Source organism: Onthophagus taurus, chromosome 2, assembly GCF_036711975.1.
Source record: "Onthophagus taurus isolate NC chromosome 2, IU_Otau_3.0, whole genome shotgun sequence".
Classification (NCBI taxonomy): Eukaryota; Metazoa; Arthropoda; class Insecta; order Coleoptera; family Scarabaeidae; genus Onthophagus; species Onthophagus taurus.
Window position 1 is genome coordinate 4541118 of NC_091967.1, and position 17352 is coordinate 4558469.

Genomic DNA, 17352 nt, shown 5'->3' on the forward strand with positions numbered 1-17352 from the left:
ATAATTATTATTTATTTATTTACTTATTATTGTATTTATTTTCGTTTGTTATCGTCAACACTATACATACAAATTAACATTGAAGTTATGAGTGTATTTATTTCAAAATATAATAAAAAAGGGTTTAAGAACACAAAGTATACAATAATGACACGAAACTGTCGAATTATCAATTACCTAACCTTCAAATTCAAAATCAAAATTCAAATTGCCTGTGTGTGAACCTTCCTCGCATTCAACCAATCAGGTGCAAGGTCAATCTGGTGACAAATTTAAAATACTCCTCCTGGTTTAAAAACAGAGTATAATACCTATTTGAGTTATTCTAAGAAGTGTTTTAGCCAGTCGGCGATCTCAAGTTATTTCCTTACAAACTTTATTGTGGATTTATAGGCTTTTGCTTCAATGGTTTAAATTGGTTCTGATTCTATTCTAGTACTTTATGGGGAAACTCCCCCTCTTAACTTCCTTTTATAGAATGCTGGGTGGCAGATAAAATACAACCCAACCTAACCAGATCGTATTGTTGGTTAAGGAAATGTAAGGTTAGGTTCGATATTTCATTTTGTTGGACATTGGTATTGGGTTTGAATTTGTGGATATCCGAATACTAATTGAATTGAATTTGTTTTTAATATTGCAGATTTCATGGCTGATGCATCTGACATCTGATGGAATTCATATTGGATGGCATAGACACGATGATGGAGTTACATCGATGAAGTTGTTAATGGCTTGTTGGAAGAGCGCTGAATTTGCTGATCGGAATTTGAGATCTTAATGAGTTGCGTTTTATTGTGGAGTTTTGAAATTTTGATATGATATCTCTGGAACGTCGGAAGGTGTCTTTTCTGCATGTGGTAGTTTGGTTTCATAAAGATATGTGTAATATATTTTGTTAAAAATCTGTTCTATAAATCGTTATAGTCTATTTATAATTATGACCTTAACCTCGGGTTAGAATGAATATAACCAAGTCGTTCAATATTTTTTTGAAGCTTTACATACATACATATTCGTATTAATCGTAGATGAGGTTACGAATAATAATTATAAGAATTTGTTTATGTATTAATAAAATGTTGTAACTATTAACTACTAGTTAGAATTCAATATGTATTGTTGACCGTTTACGTTTTTTATTGTATTTAATCCATGTAAAGTCGATACGAAGTAATTTTATAGAATTTTGACAGTTACATAACCTCAAATTTCATTTTTCATTAATTTCGTATTATAATTCATGTTTGTCCGGTTGAAACCATTGCAAACGATAATCTCAGCATGTCAAGAACGAAAACCATCCATCATATGAGAGTTTTGATGAAGAATTGGATGAAAATCCGTAGATTAAATATTTGAATATATTTTTGAAGCTGGACGTTAAAATCTAAAAGAAAATGTTCCGAAATCAACAAAATAAAGTTAAAGCAATAAAATTACAACATTTCGTGCATAAATATTGTTAAAATAGAAATTTAAATAATTTTTTATCAAATTTAATTGGTGACATTTGACATTTCGAAGTTGGCAATACCGGAGAAATTTAAATTACGAATTTCAAGTTGAAGAATTTAACCAATCAGAAAACGTTATTTAAAACGTTCTTGCAATAAACAAACGAGACTGGTGGATTTAGTGTGATTTCGAACGTGAGGAGGTGCGCACGCTAATTTTGTCCTCGAGCATTTTAACCAAAACAAAAGTTAAGTTATTAGTCAATCACCATTGCGACATAACCTCAAAAATAGAAAACTTATTACTAAAATAAGTTAATAAGAAGATTATTTGAATTAAAATTAGTCACCTTTAAGAATAAACAAGAAAAATTAACTGGTTCCTGATCCAATTAATCCAGTATACCATTCCGAAGAATTATTCCAATCCAATCAGGTTATCAACAAGATCATTGTACCGATTCCTTTGAAGAGTCCAAGTTTCCTTATCCGAGAACTTCAGTAATCTACAAGATTAAGCTAAGTTATAATTTTCAATTTCATTATTATTCATTTTTTTTTATTTTAAATTTTTATTTAAAGTTTCACTTACCCTTAAATCATCTTAAATACGATTAATTTGAGTTATGTAATTTAAAAAAAAACTGTTTTCGCCCGGGTTTGAACCGGGGACCTTCCGCGTGTTAGGCGGATGTGATAACCGACTACACCACGAAAACTTGTTATAAGTACTAAATTAAACTACAGTGTGTTAATTAATTATCGCTCTCGACAATGTATGCAACCAAGGACAGTAGAATCTAAAAGGACTGCTACATTCATTGTTGTGACAACGTGCCCGCACACTACGTAAAGTAGTTATTTTGATTTATTTATTGACTTACCGCTTAAACTTTAAAGCAACCGCTAGAAAGAAAGGCAGCAAAAGACGGTTAAAGAACAAAGAAAATACGGCAATCACAACCATAACGAACGATCAGCTGTCAACATCTGGTTACTAATTTAAAATTATCCAAGGTACCACTACATATTGAGATATGCAGCCAATATTACATAGGTCACGTGGGTTACGATAATTAATTAAAACAGTGTAAAATTTGTTATAATTTTATTTCTTTAGTATCATTAATACGTTTTTGTAATTTTTTTTCTCTATAAGTGAAAAAGAATATTTCTAACTTAATGATTTTTACATTATATGCATTAGATGTGCGTTTTCCACAACTTCGTAGTCGAAGCGATTCCCAAAGTTTACTAATTTCATCGGGTTTAGCGTAATAGATTAGTCGACGTAGCCCTTCGTATACAAGTTTCGAGCGTTTTCATTGCGCAAACCGGGACCAAGCAGCAGGAGAACTCGTTCGCGTCTAGTTTTAGACCGATCTCATTTGGACTTCGCTTCGGAACTAACCGCGTAATTGTGTATTCTTGCTCTCCGTTTGCGGTTTCAAGCTTTACTTTTGCTTCATTTTCTGAAAGATTTTCGCCTTTTTACATTACTTACTGTTGATGTATTGTGGATTACAGAATAATCTATTTTACTTTACTCAATGTTATTTTTTTTTATGTTTTAGTTACAAAGAAACGTAATGTCATTGATGTGGATCATTTCTGCTTGATCCCGATTACCTTTATTGAAGCTAACAATGCGAGTAAATACTACTATCATTTTCACTCCGTTGGATTTGCAATGGACTGGTCAAACAATTAGTTCATCACTTAACTCCATTAAACTAACGGATACACACCGCAGGAACACTTCAACATTTCTTTACTACGCATCCACTTGGTCATAAATTAATCAATGTGGTATGTTAATGTGGTTAGTGGTAAACTTGGGTTAATTTCATCAATACAAATCGATATTCTCAGTATGTATTGCCAATAATCTCTCATCTACTGCAATGAAGTGTGTATAATACTTGCCTCTATAAACAGATAACCGTCAACTCCATGCATATCGATTATTGTGAGTTAACAATTTGTGCACTTTCCTAATGTAAGTTAAGATATTAACACATAGTCGAAGGATGCATTTGAATAACACAGGATTATGTATTGACAGCTATAAATTTGATTTGGATTTTTTTAATCTTCCGATACCAATCGAGCAACAAGGCTATAATGTTGAAGTAAGAATGTTCTGGAGGGGTGCCAAGTCGTTGCTTTGGGTCGACCGTCTTCCGCGGTAAAATTAAATTGCCGACTATCTTCCGGGCTGAATCTCCGGCACCGACCTATCTCTGCCTGCTTGCTACAGCTACGGGCACTTACTGTGATCGGTTCGTCCAATAAAGCACAATTTTCTCTTATCAAATAGAACATCAATTTATTGCGAGGTTATAAAATCGATCGATTCCACCCCAGCCAATATTTAGCGTATTTATCTTAAGGAAAAGGTCATCTCTCTTTTCTCTTTTCGTCTCCGTGATTAGTTTATAGAGACATTACCGGTCCCTTCTACAGAGAAAATGGGTCTCGACAGATTTTATTTTCTCCACAATATTACATGTCATGTTGATAAATTTATTTACAGATCAATTTTATTTTGTATTAATAGATAAGTAAGAAATATAGCAATATAACCTCAACTCCAATATTGTGGTAGATAAACGTAACAATCATTAATCAACTTGTAATTATAAATGATACTTCCTAATGATCGATGGTTACTAATAATTACTAATTGTCTTTCCATTCATTGCCGACTATTAATATTCATAATAAATAGGGTTCGTTTAAATTAATGTATTTGTTGACTTAATAACAGTAATCGAATAAGAAAGTTTAAATAAAAAACTAAAAAGAAAGAAGTATAACATAACATTTTAAAGCATCACCGCTGCTCTAAGGGTCGTTTCGTCAAAACTAACCTTTAACTTCCTTAAAAGCTTCCACATTTCCCGCTGAAAGTACCGTAGTATCCGGGGATGGGGGCCTAAGTGACCCTAGCTTTTTATGCGGAACGTGCTTAAGGCCGAGCTCGTTTATCTTATTCCTTTTTCGTGAACCCCCGCCGTCGCCGGTCGCCGCCCGTTGCCTGGTCTTCATTTATTTCGCGCTTTTCGTGAGGTCCTCTTGGACCGAAGAGTACCAGCTAGCCCCTTTTGACGTGTCCAAATGCATCAATTGTCCGGACGACGAGTGGACATTACTCAAACAACAACATCTGTTAGTGAATTAAGAAGAATCGATTCTAGTAGAAACATGTTGATAAATAACCGAAAAGGTGTTAAATCAAGAATAACAATGTGATAATCCTGTGTATTTTTATGGCCTAGACATGTTTTCTAACACTTTTTATTGAGTCAAATACAAGTGTATAATACATGTTTCTTATGCACTTGAAGTGAAGTTGGATTAGTAATCGAGTGTTTCAACATAAAGGATGAAGTGAGTTAGTGCTTATGGCATAAAGAGAAACCCGAAACTAAAAATAAAATACATCAGAAATCGCTGATTAATACCTTGTGTCAGACGGCAATAACTAGAACTATAACGAGTTTTCGTGGTGTAGTCGGTTATCACATCCGCCTAACACGCGGAAGGTCCCCGGTTCAAACCCGGGCGAAAACAGCTTTTTTTTTAACTTTTTTTAGTATTTTAAGATTTTTTGCACGCATATTTTAATATGATATAAACATGAAATGAAAGCCTTCGTACTTATACAATAAAGAATCTTGAATATAAACTCTATATTCAATCGAATAACGTTAGAAGCAAGAAACCCAGCTGCTGCTTATAGAAGACTAGATACTACTAGCAGCAGAATGATTACTGCATGTAAATGACAAGAGATTCTCTTTATAAATGATTAAAAAGCATAGAGTACTTGCAGAACATTAAATAGTGCTTGCAAAAGGCTAGATATTGCTTGGAGAAGACTAGATACTGCTTGGAAAAGATTACATACCACTTGCAAAAGACTTGATATTGCTTGGAAAACAGTACATACTAGCTATGGGCCAACTCGGGTTTTCCCCAAATTGCAGTTACCTTTTCAAACGGATGTAAGAACGCCACTACGTCTTCAGCAAATAATCACTCTTCAGAATACAGATTCGGTGGAGGTGATACCAGTGTCGGTAAAGTAGCAGAAAACGGAACCTTGAGCTTTAATAGACGTTCGAGCATATGAAAGGTACTGAAACCAAATTCATTTGCTTCTGCATGGCGACCAAAGCATATGAAGATTTTGTGCTATGTTTAAAATGTGAAACAATCCCTCGGCATTTACTTATTACTTGTAATAACTGATTATTATTAGCGGTGGTATCTCCTAAATTAATTCTATCTTTTTCTATACAGTCTTTCACAGCAAAATTAAGAGTGTGGACTACATAAAAATGGTTTTGCTTATTTAAAATTTCGCTAATTGCTTTTTTTATTGAAGCTGCATTGTCTGTAACTGTAGTCATTATTTTAGAACTTATCTGCCACTCGTCCAATATTTGTTGAATTATATTGATTGTCCAATATTCTTCCGAAGTAGAAATAGCTATTGACACTAATTAATTAATAATAAGCATTTATTGTTTTTGATAATTACAATTTTCCGCTTAATACATCCTAATATAATACATACTAATGACATATTAGTATATTATTTTCACCCTCCACCCTCTTCCTCCATTTCCATACCCTCGACTTCTCGGCCCAATCCTCCCCTCATCCATCCCTTTGTCTCCTCACCCCCACAACCATTCTCATCCATCGTTTCCCCTCTCCTAAGATCTGCCCTCGGTCCAACTCCTCCTCCCTCAACTCACTGCACCCATTCAACATATGTTCCAACGTTTCCCATTCCTCCCTGCATAGCCTACACCACCTCTCCTCATCGGCCATCCAGTATCTGTTCGCTCTCTCCTCGTTTCCACAACGGAACCTAGCCACCAACTTCTTCCCTTCCTCATCTCCTTCCAATAACAAGTATCTAGGCAGCCCCTCCGTAATTATGTCCCTGTACCTTCGTTATACCTCCCCTCTTTTATATGTGTCCTTCTTTCCTGTCTCTGCACATCTCGGTCCCTATCTCTCAACTCCCTCTACATCTCCCTACCCACCCTTCATCTACTATTTATCTCAGTTACCGAGTAGCCCGCTCGTCTATAATAGTTTGACTTTATCCACCTTTACCTCTTCCCGCACTATATACCCCGGTGTTTCTCTCGCCACCCCAAGCACCCATCTCCAGTATCTAGCTTGCACGTCCTCCAGCATTGCCTGCTCTCTCCATCCCCATACCTCTGCTCCATACATCATCACACTGCTAACCAGACCTTCAAACATAATCTTCCTCGCTGCCACATTCCTTCCAAAGACTCTCTTCCCCCAACCCCATACTTGTCAATAGCTATTGACACTAATGAAACGCGTATTACAGTCTGACGTCCAAATATCTGATGTCAAAGCAATACGTTTAACGCCCTGCAATTTTTCCTTACGAGTTGTAGACTAAATGTTATACTTTTCTTCCAACATCCCAGTCAATTTTTTCCTCGAAGGTAGTTCATAATTGGTATTTAATATTTTGGTGTATTTGCGCAAACCTTTATTTACGACAAGCCTGAACTATCATTTGAATCAACGCATCATCTCCAGATTTTTGCAAAATTCTTTGCAGGAAATGGTACGGTTAAGCGAGTTTGCTTGAATCATCAAAAGCGGTACTGTACCACTGGTGGTCAGGCAAAGTGTAAACCTAACTCGAGTTAGTAACAGTCTAACTCGAATTAACGTGAAATAACGTCAACTCTACTACATACTGCTTGCAAAAGACTAATATTGCTTGTAATAGACTTGATATTGCTTGGAAAAGACTAGATATTGTTTGGGGAAGACTAGATATTGCTTCCAAAAGACTAGATATTGCTTGGAAATGACTAGATATTGTTTGAAAAAAAGTAGATAGTGCTTAAAAGAGATCAAAACACTGCAACCAATATTGCTTCTAAAAAACCGGATACTGATAATAAAAGACTTGAGAAGACTTGAAATGGTTTTGAGTAAACTAGATATTGTATGCAAAAGACAAGATTTATTGAAGAAGACTATAAAAAATTAAATTATTTCTTATTGCAGATGAGTAGAAACTACTAATAAAGTAATAATAAGAATAAGATCGTCTATTCCAACCCCAGCTTAAGGTCATAATTATAAATATAGTCTATTTATAATTATGATTTATAGAAAAGATTTTTAGCAAAAACATCGGTAGTCGTCGGAATTTATTTCTTTTCAAAACGAATTACAAATATGTTCGTGAAATTTATTACAATTTTCTTGTTAAACCAACATATCTGTATGATATATGTAACAATGTTCTCAGTGAGCGAATACAAATCAGCTTCCCATAATAATGGATACTAAACTGCTGAATTCCTGGCAAAGTTACAATTTCGTGGGAAATACTGTGGTATCACATTTTATCTTTATTTTATTCAAGTGAAGTCGACCCGAACTAAATTTAGAGAAATGATACGCGATATTAAATCTGCTGCGCAGTCTTCGATGAATCAGGGTTTTCATGAGAATTACGACCGAGCGAGGTTGGAGGTCACCATTATCACTTTCCACGGAGTAAAAATTTTGATTTTATTTATCTTAAATTTTGTTAAAGAGAAACAATACACAATTCTAATTTCCTGTAGTAAGCATAAATGTATATTACATGTCGTAACTTTTAGTTGGAAAATGAAAACCATGTTTTAATTACTATTTCTAACTGTTTCCGGTTAAATTAATTCTCTGCGGTTTATTTGTGTTGATACAACATTTCCATTTATTCTCAACCAATGACCGTATAAGCAAAGCGGTGCGGTCGCGGCTTCACCAATTTTTTTTTTTAATTCTTGTACCGTTCATAATTCTCAACCGTATTCGGTTGCGGTGATGTTGATGGCCGGGTTGGGTTGGTTCGTTGGTTGGTAGGTTGGTGTCTCTACTCTCGATCTAATTAATACCGACCGCTCGCCCCCCACAACAGATATAATGCATGTTTTAATTAAAATTTCACGCTGTGTAGATTAGGCGTGCCACAAAGTTCGTACAACGTTTTTTCAAAATGAAAAAGTAAACGAAACAAAAAACGAGGTCCCCCATCTTGAAATAACTACATTATGTGACGACCCAATTATTTATTTAACACAAAAAATGCTGTTATTTTGCTTCTGCCGAGTTGAACTACATTTTTTTTTCGTTTACATTCTGTTGACGAAAATGAAAATGAAATTCAGCGCAACAATTTTTATATGCACCGAAAAATCTTGTAAATACACTGTTAAATTAATTTTTGGAACGATTGGCTAATATTAGCATAATTAACTGGTGTCAGTATGATCACAGAGTTCGATTGACTATTGAACTGTCGTTATAACAAGGGTTGTGGTAAAGGGATGCCCATCAATCGCTGACAGAGAAACTGTTAACTTGATCACCACAAAGGCAGGATTTACTCCTTAATTACTACAGATGTGTCATTAATTTAAATCAAATTTTATATATTAAACTGTAACATAAACCTGATAATACTCTTATAATGTTGATATTTACATATACGTGTACTCTAAACTTCTCTCATGCTACGCCACTTTAATACAAAATCCAATCAACTAGATTTTTTTGCCTCTTGGGACTTTACAACCCAATTAATCTCGATAATTGGAATTTTATTGTGCCGATTTAACCCTTAACGGCTGACAATTTTAACTCTGCTAAAAAGAAGGTGAGAGATTGCGAATAAATCCGCTGTTATATAGCAAAAAAATCAATAAATAAGAAAATATAAGAAAATACAATATCTTCAATTAGCTTTTGAAATAAAATGTGTTCAGAGAAAACACAAATTCGATGAGTTTTATCCACTGTTTACGAATAACTTTGTGAGCAATTATGAATTAATAAACATGCAAATCTTTGTTTACGGTTTTGCGAATAAATATTTTCGTTAAATAAAGAGAATGTTAATTCGGGATATTTATGACTTTTAGTTCAGCCCGTGGTCTTATTTTTCATTATATACAGGGTGTTAGGTAAACATGCGGCAAAAATAAGAATATTTTGTCCTACGATAATTTTTGAAAACCCCCTTTGTATCGAAGATACAGGGCAAACAAAATTTGTGACAGTAACAAAATGTTATTATCAAAAAATTGCTCAAGCTACAATGTTCGAAATGACTTCCTCCAGCCTGAATATAAGCATTCAATCTTCTGGTCATTGACTGCCGAACTTTTTCAAACACACCAGGGTCGTTTCTAATTGAGTTACACCCAGCAATTATCCGATTTCGCAAATCGTCCAAATTCTCCACTGGAGTAGCGTGAACTAATGACTTCAGATATCCCCAGAATAAACAATCCAGCGATTTCTGTATGTTGCTGTTAAAAAATTACAAGCAACCAAACTCAGACAGCGTTTCTGCCAAAAAGTTGCGATACACCAAACCAGTAAGTCATCCTGGTAGAAATACCGGTCCAATTAGATAATCATCCACGATTCCAACCCAAACATTAATTAATGTTGAAAATGATCTTCACATACATCATGCGGATTTTCATCTACCCACACATGATTATTATAAAGATTCCTTAATGTATTTCTTGAGAAACTGGCTTCATCGGTAAAAAGAATATATGTCAGGAATAGAGGGATGCGAACTAATGTTTGCAATATCCATTGACATAATGCAATACGTGGAAGAAAATCAGCAGGTAGTAGTGCTTGAACGTGTTGAAAGTGGTATGGATACAACAAATTGTCCTTAAGAATTTTCCAAACTGTCCAATGACTTACATTCAAAGTATTTGCAATTCTTCGCGTAGAACTACCAGGATCTTCCTCTATCATGTTCAGCACATTCTGTTCCAATTGTACCGTTCTTACAATCATTGATCTTCCTGGCTGAATTCAGGACGTCGCTGAATGTTTTCGATCGGGGACATTACGAGCAGCAAATCGTTGAATCTATAATCGGCTAGCTTCTGATGAATTGCCATCAGCAAGTCATGAAAGGCATATCAGTCATCTCGGTGTTCGTATAAATTACACTGTTGGAAATAATTCACGAGCACACCCTGTATAATCTGAACGCGGGTGTCTAGCGCAATAAAATTTGGTATGGAAGTAGTAGTAAAGTAATGTAACTTACCTCTTATCTTACCCCGTGAGCTTCGCGTACCATCGCTACACGACGTGGCATGGAGTCTATAAGTCGCTGTATTGTAGCAAGAGGGATGGCCAACCATGCCACCTCAACTCGCCTCCATAGCTCCTCAACTGTAGCCGAGGAAGCCAGATAACGTAGAAGTCTCCGACCAGTCATGTCCCAAACATGTTCGATCGGATTCAGATGCGGAAACCGAGCTAGTCATGGAAGCATTCGTATACGGTGCTCTTCCACAAAGGTCCATACAACACGCCCGATGTGCTGTCGTACGTTGTCGTGCATGTATAGCAGACTTGGGAGCCGCCGAACGTAGGGAAGCACAACGGACCGTAGCAGTTCATCTACGTATTGTTGACCCGTCATGGTCTGCTATACACGCAGCAGACGTGTACGTCCACCATGTGTAATCGCACCCTATACCATAATGCTCGGTTGTCAGTGGATAGGGCGTTCTTGCACACACTGCTCGAGTAGACGATCACCACGGCTCCGACGAACTAAAATTCGCGCATCACCGGTGCTCAATTCGAATCTTGATTCGTCGGAAAACAAAATGTCGCTCTACTCGGCAACCTACTAATGCCTAGCGTCGACCCACTCGTGACATATGCTGCGGTGCTCGCGTGTTACTGGAATCCGCTGTATCGCACGACGCACGCGCAGTCCACTATCTACCAAACGCCGCCGTACAGTTCGCGTAGTGAGTGCGCCTTCCCCTGCCGGTGGCCAAACAGCTCCAAGTTGCCTTGAGAAGGACTCACACGACGCTAAAGCGCTGAGCACAAGAGCGAAATCCTCGTGTGCTGGGGTCACGCAGGGCCCTCCCGGCAGCGGCTGAAGGTACCTATGTCCTACCTCAGACCATTCTTGCCATGCCCGTTGCACTGCCGATAACGACCGCTCGAGACGACGCGCAATTTCACGGAACGATACACCCTCAATGTGCATGCCCTCAAACATTCCTCGCTCAAACTCGCTTAAGTAACGCGATCGCCCATCCATTGCGCACAGAGTACGATAACAATGTGGTTCCTCACACAACACTAAAAACGACCGGTATTTTCCATCCACTTCGGTCTCCATAGCGACGGAATGTTCCACTTGGAAGAGCGGCTCAGTCAACAATGCTGCGACGGAACAATTCGAAACTCGATGAATAAACTCGTCTACAGTAAACCTTTGTGCTCTGCAAATATCATGGATTTATCTTCACGCGTTCAGATTATACAGCGTGTCCCGTATCTTCCGCATCAGAGCATTATACGGTTGTAGAATACATTATTCTGAAGCGATCTTTCTAATAAATTTTTTTCGAAATGTTTATAATAACCGCACGGGGACTGTTTAACGACGACCAATAACGGACAACTTTGATTCATCGAAAAAGTTTATTTCTCTTTCCATGACGAATCTATTGGTGAGTACACGTGGGAAACGAGTTATCATCGGCGTAGCGGACCGGCCGAGGGTGGCACCGATTACCTGAGTCTGATTTGCGATCTGCTGATTGGACGAAAAACAGTTCCTTTAAACAGTTCCCGTGCGGTTATTATAAACATTTCGAAAAAATTTTATTAGAAAGATCGCTTCAGAATAATGTATCCTACAACCGTATAATGCTCTGATGCGGAAGATACGGGACACGCTGTATAGGGAGTGCTCGTGAATTATGTCCAACAGTGTGTAATAGAGTACTACACTAACTGTTAAAGACACATCAAACAGCCAAACATCACTCAATCTAAACAAATGCGATCGATGAGACGCTTAGGTACTTGATAAACTCATTGACGTACGCCATACTTTTATTTACATCAATTGCAACTGCCCTGTATCTTCGAAACAAAGAGGTTTTTCAAAAATCATTATAGGACACAATATTCTTAGAATAAGCCAAGGAATAACCCCTTGAATTTTTGCCGCATGTTTACCTAACACCCTGTATTGTATAATCACTCATTATACAATACATTATAACGATTATTTTCATCGACCCAGAAATGAGTAAGATGTGAGCTTTCAAAGTTAAGAAATTTTTAAACATTTTCTTAAATATTTTCAATATGGTTTGTCTTAGAAAGATAAAATATGAAGAGATGAGGACACAATATTCTTAGAATAAGCCAAGGAATAACCCCTTGAATTTTTGTCGCATGTTTACCTAACACCCTGTATTGTATAATCACTCATTATACAATACATTATAACGACTATTTTCATCGACCCAGAAATGAGTAAGATGTGAGCTTTCAAAGTTAAGAAATTTTTAAACATTTTCTTAAATATTTTCAATATGGTTTGTCTTAGAAAGATAAAATTTGAAGAGATGAGAAATCGATACAACCTCGATTTTGGAATGTTTTCATTAATCGTAGGTGCCTATGCCACGACTTACAGAAACACCCTGTATATACAAAGTTTCACTTACAATTCCGAGGCCAAGTATCTCTGGAGTGGGTTGAGATATTGTAGTTTTGTAAAAAGTTGTTGCTAGAGTTCGTAAATGACTTCAGTTCTTAAGTATTGTTATTTTTCATTGTACAAAAATAAAGATGGCAATGGATAACTAGTCAAAAGATCTACAACTACAAGTGACAAAGTCGAGGTGGTTTGGCTTAACTACTACTAATAAAAAAATATGTAGATATTACAATTTGATCAATACGTTAATTATTCCTTAAAGAAAGATATATTTTTGTCTTTATTCACAATTCTTTTCTGACCAGAATAAAATTGTTCTTTTCATCCACGATTCTTTATAGATAAATTAGGTTAATGAACATTTAATTGGATTGCTTCAGTACCTTTCAGTACTAGACCTTGGTCCATTTTTCTGCACTAAAAGCAGTCGCGCAATGTGAACGACATCGCGCAAAGAACGTTAATGTTAGGAATTGAAATAAATGGTTCATTCGTTTGAAACGGCAATTTATGGACGTTTTATTTTCAATTTGAGGCGACACTCACTTTTAACGACTTTTTAGAATATAAGATCCTATTGGTAATAAAAATATAATTTATTTTTAGGAAAACTCTTGTTAGTTGTTATTTATTAATTTTTTTAAAAAACGAAGAAAATAGTGGTCAGTGATTTATGTATATGGTTAAAACGGTTCGTTATTGGCAAACCGCCTGATGATGCAAAAAACAACGAAACCGGTTTGAAACAACAACGAACGAACGAAAATTGGAGCAGTAACAAGATCTGGGTTTCTGTAGAAACTAATGTTGAGTATAACGTGGTATCCCTAGAGCGCGTGTTGAAGCAAAAAGACGGAGAAATATTTAGTTTTAGGTGAACTGAACTGACGTTAAATGTCAGATGAGTAAACGGTTTGCTCTCATGTGAGGATTTTAGAATAAAATTTCAATATAGTTGGTACAAAAATAATCTGATACAAAAATACAAAATAATACAGTATAGAACATACATTTTTTTATTGGTTAAAAACTATTCGACACGTTTTTGTGGTTAAAACTAAAGTGAAAAAAAAGCTGTGGAAGGAAGTTTGGTCGTCTAGAAGTTTTAACGATTGGCGATTACGAATTCAAGTTTTATTGCCGCCGGCAAATATCCTGAATTCGCAAACATTACGTTATTCGCACAGATGAGCAAGAATACCGTCGGGAATGCGGCGAGGTTCCTCAACTGATTGTGAATAAACTCCAAAATCTTTCACCGGATCAGATGGAATTTTCTAGGCGCTAGTTTCAATACACCTTCACCCTCGGTAAACTTTCCTTCCTACATTTCAATGTTCTTTACGGTGTGAATAATGCAGGATTCGTGTGTGGAAGACGCGAAACTTTTAAGAAGCGCAATAATTTTTATACTTTTATGTAAAGTTATAATTTGTTGAATTATTAATAAGGTAGATTACGCCCCGGTTGTAAAAGACGGGAAGAAATTGATTGAAATTTGAACATTCTAAGTTTTTCTTATTGATTTCTGTTCGAATCCAAAATTGTTTGTGCGACCAAAAGAAACGGACGCAAAAGAGAAAACAGAATAATTCCTAAAAAGTGGAAACAAACATTTTATTCAAAATGACGATGCATTGGTCTCGTGGGTGACGGGATACGTAAATTTTCTGTTAGATAGAGCTGGCGACGTAAAATTTTCAAGTTACGAAATATTTATGGTTTATATGGGAATTCTTTCTCTCTTGAAACTATTAAGTATGTATCATTAGTAATTTTGACCTGGAAAATTTTATTGTTTTAAGTACATTTAACCATTCCGGATTAAGTAAGAAATACAAACTAAAAATGGAACTAAAAACAGTTCATGAACTAAAAGTGATTTTTTTCTTTTCTAATAAAATCCGGTTTTCCTGGCATAGTCTGTTATCGCATCCGCTTTACACGTCCATTTTAAAGCCGGGCGAAAACAGTTTTACATCTTTTTTTTATTTTATCAGAATTCAAATGAATAAAAAAAATTAGGGATGAGCAATTTTTTTCGATAAAATAAATAGTTCGTGTTGTACACAATTTAAAGGACACTAACTAGATAACTTAACATCTCATTGTCCAAGATATGCTATTTAGCACATAGTATGTCAAAAAACAAATTCAATGTATTTTCGAGCTATTGACAGGTAATGATTGTAGGTTCTTTGATGGGAAGATTTCTGGAGAAAAACGGTCCCAACAATTAAGTCTTGATATGAATAGATCGTCCAATGATTTTACAGATAAGCTTGTTGATTATCTGTCTCTCCATCCCCATACTTCTACGCCGTACATCATAGTGCTCCTTACCAAGCCATCAAACATAATTTTTCTTTTCCCTTCCAAAAGTTCTTTCTCCCCATCCCAAAACTGTCCCATCACACTCACGTGCGCCCCGACCTTATTACTTTCCGCGAACCCATATCCCAGGTACGTGTAGTCTTTCACTTGCTCTGTCTCTCTTTCCTGCCACCATTCCTCCTTCTTTTTTCTCATTATACAATACATTATAGCGATTATTTTCATCGACCCAGAAATGAGTAAGATGTGAGCTTTCAAAGTTAAGAAATTTTTAAACATTTTCTTAAATATTTTCAATATGGTTTGTCTTAGAAAGATAAAATTTGAAGAGATGAGAAATCGATACAACCTCGATTTTGGAATCTTTTCATTAATCGTAGGTGCCTATGCCACGACTTACAGAAACACCCTGTATATACAAAGTTTCCCTTAAAATTCCGAGGCCAAGTATCTCTGGAGTGGGTTGAGATATTGTAGTTTTGTAAAAAGTTGTTGCTAGAGTTCGTACATCATAGTGCTCCTTACCAAGCCATCAAACATAATCTTTCTTTTCCCTTCCAAAAGTTCTTTCTCCCCATCCCAAAACTGTCCCATCACCCTCACGTGCGCCCCGACCTTATTACTTTCCGCGAACCCATATCCCAGGTACGTGTACTCTTTCACTTGCTCTATCTCTCTTTCCTGCCACCTCCATTCCTCCTTCTTTCTTCTCCTCCCTTTGCAGAACTCCATTATTTTTGCTTTCTCGACGTTTACCTCCAACCCCTTCGCCTTAAAATATCTTTCCAGGGACCTCATCATCTCCTTCATCTCCACCGCCTCTCTAGCCGCGACCATCAAATCGTCCGCATACGCCAAGGCGTGCACTTTTCTTCCTCCTATCACCATCCCACCCATTTGCCTCTTCACAAGTCTCTTTTCCAAGTCCTCCGTATATATTGCAAATAGTGTGGGACTAAGGGGGCACCCCTGTCTCAATCCCTTTGTCGTCCAGAATACCTCACTTAACTCTTTCCCCACTTTAACCTTGGCCATCGTCACCCTGTACATCTCCTTCACCCTCCCTATCAGTTGTTCTGGGATACCTCTCTTCCTCATTTCCTCCCACAACTTCTCTCTATCCACGTTATCGAATCGTCCTTGCTCTCCCGTTCCCAGTCTTCTCTCTTCCACCCCTCCCAACAATCTCATAAAGTAGGCTCTCCATTCAGTCATTTGTATATCTCTGCTGACTTCCTCTCTTCTTTTCCTCATCCTCTTTAAGTATCTCCATACCTCATTTTCCTCTTTCAACTCCTTAATCTTCTCAGCCTCCCTTTCCTTAAGCTCCCTCTTCTTTTTCTTGCATTCTTCTTCTTCTGGCCTCTAAATATCTATCTATCTCTACCTCCCCTCTCTGCCACTCTCTCAATTTCCTTCTAGCTTCTCTTTTGGCCTCTAAATATCTATCTATCTCTACCTCCCCTCTCTGCCACTCTCTCAATTTCCTTCTAGCTTCTCTTTTGGCCTCTCTGCATTCCCTATCCCATCATTCGTGTCTTCTTACGAAATTAATAAATTGCCAGCAAACTCCCAAGCAGCTCTCTTTATTAATTTTTTCCGTTTTAAATGCTCTAGGATTGGCAGAGTGATAAACAAGCAAAGGTTTTTACTTTATATCTTTTGAGGAATTTGCATTACTATTTGATTTATGTAATCATGAGTTTGCTTGATGAGAAACTTCTTCTTCTACTTTCGACTAGGGATGCATCTCTGTTTGTCAAGCCTTATCTTTGGACTTTACTCCACAAACGAGGAGAACCAGCTCTGTGCCCATCTTTTGGCCGGTCGTCCTTGTGGTCTTTATCCTTTCGGTCGTCCATACATGCATATTTTGTCCAACCTCCTCTCATCCATTCTTTCCACCTTTTCTTTCTTACTTTTGTCCATTTTACTACATCTCTCTGATAGTATGTTACATCTCTCTCTGATAGA

The 17352-nt window shown here is 36.6% G+C and overlaps 1 protein-coding gene and 2 non-coding genes across 3 annotated transcripts in view; 1 reads left to right on the plus strand and 2 right to left on the minus strand.

Annotated features, from left to right (window-relative positions):
• Positions 1–17352, minus strand: part of LOC111423616 (uncharacterized) — a 155039-nt gene that overhangs the window by 105876 nt on the left and 31811 nt on the right. The window lies entirely within an intron of this gene.
• TRNAV-AAC (transfer RNA valine (anticodon AAC)) lies at positions 2103–2176 on the minus strand. Its single transcript has one exon. It is a non-coding gene; the product is annotated as a tRNA-Val (tRNA).
• TRNAV-AAC (transfer RNA valine (anticodon AAC)) lies at positions 4960–5033 on the plus strand. Its single transcript has one exon. It is a non-coding gene; the product is annotated as a tRNA-Val (tRNA).